Source organism: Pongo abelii, chromosome 8, assembly GCF_028885655.2.
Source record: "Pongo abelii isolate AG06213 chromosome 8, NHGRI_mPonAbe1-v2.0_pri, whole genome shotgun sequence".
Lineage (NCBI taxonomy): Eukaryota > Metazoa > Chordata > Mammalia > Primates > Hominidae > Pongo > Pongo abelii.
Window position 1 is genome coordinate 74,595,394 of NC_071993.2, and position 5,148 is coordinate 74,600,541.

Genomic DNA, 5,148 nt, shown 5'->3' on the forward strand with positions numbered 1-5,148 from the left:
GATGACCCCACCAGCAGAACTCTTCTCGGGGAGGGGCTGCTTCTGCTACAGGCTGTGTGTGGTCCTTGGGGGCCTGCCCTACCCGCCTGACCTCTGTGGAGCAGGGGAAACTGCACTTGCTGACTGATGGATCCTAGCTGGCTGTGAGACTCTGAGGACAACTGGGATGGAGAGAGTGAAGAAGTGACAGTTTGCCAGACCCTTCCCTCGCCATGGGCCCAGGAGAACACAAAGTAAATGATCTTCCAGCACTTACTGGTTTTGCCCTACTCTAGAAATATCAACAGCCTTGTCCCTATGGGGAACCAAGAGGAAAAAAACATGAGCAAGTAAAGAAAAATCGCACCTGTTTAAGAGGACTCGGTAACACGAAGGAGGAAGCCCCAGGTGAACTAGTAGGAAAGGCAGAAAAGAACCTCAAAGAAAAAGGAGGGAAAAGGGTATGGGAACTCTCAAGATGTGATCAGAGCACACTCAAAAAGATTCTTGCAAACTAACATACATGACTTTCAAATATAGCAATTCATTAGAAGACAGTAATTGCTGGGAATTGAATCAGTGGTCTGGAAGATATTGTGAGAGAGACATCTTGCAGTATAGAGCAAAAACACAAAGAAGTGGGAATCTGAAAGGAAAGAGAAGAGACGTGGAGGCGAAATCCAAGATGAAGAAATGTAGCAGCTGCTGTTGGCTGGCTACTCAGCCCCATTTCCATCCGTTCGCTTCTCTGACTCCACTATAGAGACTGGAAGAGTAAAATGTACTCATTATCAGCTCCCCTTGCTGGATGACACAGTTCTGGCCAATGGGACATAAGCTTCCGATAAGATTTTCTGGGTTTTTAAAAAATATAAAATGCGGCCGGATGCGGTGGCTCATGCCTGTAACCCGCAGCATTTTGGGAGGCCAAGGCAGGCAGATCACAAGGTCAGGAGTTCAAGACCAGCCTGGCCAACATGATGAAACCCTGTCTCTACTAAAAATACAAAAATTAGCCAGGTGTGGTGGCATGCGCCTGTAATCCCAGCTACTCAGGAGGCAGAGGCATGAGAATCGCTTGGACCTGAGAGGCGGAGGTTGCAGTGAGCTGAGATTGTACCACTGCACTCCAGCCTGGCCTACAGAGAGAAAGACTCCGTCTCCGTAGCTCAGCCAGGGCTACGTAGCTCAGCCAGAGCTAGTGGGAGCCAGGAACAGATGGGAGCCCCACCTCCTTCCGAGTTGGCGGGGTGGGAGCCCTGCCATCCCAGGCACAGCTGCAGCCGTCCAGCCACAGCTGCAGACCCAAGCATCCCTGCACTCTCAGGGGCCCGGGAAGCCCCCTGCCCTGCAGGCTCCGAAGTTCCTGCTCCCACTGCCTGGCCTCTTCCTGCTCCCAGTGGCTGCTCCAATTACGGAGCAAAGTTGTGGCCAAGCCCGGGTACTCTCGTGACCCGGCCGGGTGTGCCCATGCTTGGATGGTGCTGATATGCCAGCCCCCTGCCGCCTCAGCCCCCTCCGGACTCTGGGCACAAACAAGCCTGGGAGGCAGGCTCAGGTGGGGCTGAGTGTGGCTCAGCATGGGCCTGCTGGCCTGCCAGGCCTCGGCAGGAACAGCCTGGGTGCCATGGATGACATGTAGATGGTGGCAGGAGGCAGATAGACTCCTGGGTGGAAAGGGGCAGGTCCCTGGTGAAGCCTCACATTCAAGCCATGGACGGCCTAAAGCATAGGGCCAGGCTGTCAGTTCTGGGTAGAGTCCACAGCCGAGAGAGAGAACTTAATGGTGTTTTTTCCAGGCCCACCCATGGCTGCCCATGAAACAATCAGCACACACTTCCTTCCTTCCTAAACCCCGGACTTAACCAGACTCACAGAGACATCAGGACAACCTGCCTATGGGTAGGAACTACCCACTCCAGGTCTCCTCTCTGCTGAGAGCTGCACTCGCCAGGACAACCTGCCTGCAGAAAGGAGTTACCCACTTTAGGTCTCCTGAGAGCTGCACTATTGCTCAATAAAGCACCTCTTCACCTTGCTCACCCTCCAATTATCCATGTGCCTCATTCTTCCTGGACACAGGATAAGAACTCGGGACCCAGCCAAATGGCAGGACTGAAAGAGCTGTAACACAAACAGGGCTGAAACACACCCACCCCCTGGATTGCCACATTGTGGACCACGAGAAGGAGAGAAGAGCTGCAGCCCTTTGGGGAGCTCAGACCTAGGAGATCCCCAAGCCAGAGCTGTGACACCCTGTTTGGGGCTCTGTGGTTCCTGGCATTCCCCAAGCTTCTGGGCACCACTGCATTCCCAGATGCCCACACTGGAGGCCACTTGTGGTATGCCTAGTCCAGCTGCAGCCTTGCAGGGAGCCAGCACCCATGCTGGCGCCTGGAGTTGCCCACCCAACCACAGCTGGCATGCCTGGCTGTGTGCAGTGGCCAGATCCCATACTCACTCACTCACACACCATTTACCGCTCTGTGCCTGGCTCGCCCTTGGTAGGCATGGGATCCAGGCCAGTAGCGCGAGTCAAGTGCAGCCTGCCAGGCCAAGTACAGGGAAGGAGCCCAGTGGGCCCAGGCAAAACTCAGGCAAAGGCGCCACCGGCCACAGAGGTTTCCGGTTGGCGAAGTGGCACCTTCAAGGATCCTGTAACATGAGCCACTGTGTCTGGCCCCAAATGGCAATTTAAATCAGAGCAGAAATTTCAAGATGGGGGAAGACAAAGAGAAAACAGTAGTGAGCAATAGATATAGTTAAATCTAAATGAATGCTACTGATATGGTTTGGATTTGTGTCCCTCCCCAAATCTCATGTCAAATTGTAATCCCCAGCATTGGAGGAGGGGCCTGGTGGAAGGTGACTGGATCATGGGGGAGGGTTTTCCCCTTGCTGTTCGCATGATACTGAGTGAGTTCTCATGAGATCTGCTTGTTTAAAAGTATCTAATACCTCCCCTTCATTCTCTTCCTCCTTCTCCAGACATGTAGGATGTGCTTACTTTCCCTTTGCCTTCTGCCATGATTGTAAGTTTCCTGAGGCCTCCCCAGCCATGCTTCCTGTACAGCCTGTGGAACTGTGGGTCAGCTAAATGTCTTTTCTTTATAAATTACCGAGTCTCAGGTAGTTCTTTATAGCAATGTGAAAATGGACTAATACAACTACCTTAGGACTCAGCAATCCCTCTTCTGGGCACATACACAAAGGAAGTGAAATCACCACCTCATAAAGATATCTGCACTCCCATATTCATTGTGTCATTATTCACCATAGCCAAGATATGGAAACAACCCAAGTGTCTGTCCACAGATGAATGAAGAAAGAAACTGATACATGTATACAACATATATATATACACATATATTCAGCCCTAAAAAGGAACGAGATCTTGCCATTAGCCACAACATGGATGAACCTGGAGAATATTACACTAAGTGAAATAAGCCAAACAGAAAGAAAAATACTACATGATCTCATTTATATATGGAGTCATTTTAAAAATTGAAATATACAAGGATAGAGAACCAGACAGTGGTTACCAGGAGCTGGGAGTGAGGGAGAAAGAAATGGAAAGACATAGGTAGAGAATACAAAGTACTAGACTTGAGGGATGAAGAAGTCTAGAGATCTAATATAGTTAGATCTAATAAAATGTAGATCTAATTTTATTACTTAGAGCTCTAGGTAATAAAATTGTACTGTCAATGAGATTCATGCTAAATGAGTAGATGTAGCTGTTCTTACCATAAAAACAAAAAAAAGGTAACTGAGATGATGGATATATTAACTTGCTCCACAATAGTAACCTTTTTATTATCTATATGTATCCCATAATATCACCTTGCATACCTTAAATACAACAATAAAACTTATTTTAAAAAAAAATCTAGGGCTGGGCATGGTGGCTCATGCCTGTAATCCCAGCACTTTGGGAGACCAAGGCGGGAAGATCTCTTGAGCCCAGGAGTTCAAGACCAGCCTGAGCAACATACCAAGACCTCGTCTCTGCAAAAAAATAAAATAAAATAAAAAATAAATAAAAAAAAACAACTAAATGGATTATGATAACATGACTGGGTATGAGATGTGTGTGTGTATGTGTGTGTGTGTGTGTTTGTGTGTGTGTGTGTAGATATAGATATGTTTTTAAGTGAGAACTCTTGGAATAAATAATCCATATTTAAAAATACTCCAAGACAGCTGAGACCAAGGGTTAAAGCTGGGAGACTGAAAAAATATAGACCACCGGGGCACTACTCATTTCTCCAGCTCTGATCCGCTATTGTACCAGGGGTCTAATCGGGCCTGTGTCTGCCTCCTTCTTGAATAGCCCAGAGAATTCATCTAAACAGCTTCCTACAGCAACTCCCTACTCCAGGGGCCAGACAGAATTCCAGACCAGTGTTGTCTCTGGGGACATTGACACAGCAGCCAAGTTGATTGGTGCTGGGGCAGCCACAGTTGGTGTGGCTGGTTCAGGGGCTGACATTGGAACTGTGTTTGGCAGCTAGATCATTGGCTATGCCAGGAACCCATCTCTCAAGCAGCAGCTCTTCTCCTATGCCATTCTGGGCTTTGCCTTGTCTGAGGCCACGGGGCTCTTCTATTTGATGGTTGCCTTTCTCATCCTCTTTGCCATGTGAGGCTCTGTGGGGATCACCTGCCTGTCCCTGCTGCTGCGACTCCATGCCATTCCTGGTGCTGGGGTGTGCTAAGCTTCACCATTAAACACAATGTTTCCCTAAAAACAAATGAACAGGCCTGGCAAGGTGGCTCACACCTGTAATCCCAGCACTTTGGGAGGCTGAGGCGGGTGGATCATTTGAGGCAAGAATTCGAGACCAACCTGACCAACAAGATGAAACCCTATCCCTACTAAAAATACAAAAAAAAAAAAAAAAAAATTAGCCAAGCATGGTGGTGCACACCTGTAATCTCAGCTATTAAGGAGGCTGAGGTAGGAGAATTGCTTGAACTCAGGAGGCGGAGGCTGCAGTGAGACGAGATTATGCCACTGCACTCCAGCCTGGGCAACAGAATGAGACACCATCTCAAAAAATAAAAATAAAAACAAACAAAACAAAAAAATACTCCGAGACTAAAGAAGTTAAACGATATCAATGAAACCCAGGACCTTAAGTGGAGAAGAGGAGAGAATAGGGA

At 48.4% G+C, this 5,148-nt stretch overlaps 1 pseudogene; it reads left to right on the forward strand.

The window, feature by feature from the left end:
• Nucleotides 1–2,489: 2,489 nt before the first annotated feature.
• LOC100434563 (ATP synthase F(0) complex subunit C1, mitochondrial-like) lies at nucleotides 2,490–4,628 on the forward strand (annotated as a pseudogene).
• The last annotated feature ends 520 nt before the right edge of the window (nucleotides 4,629–5,148 follow it).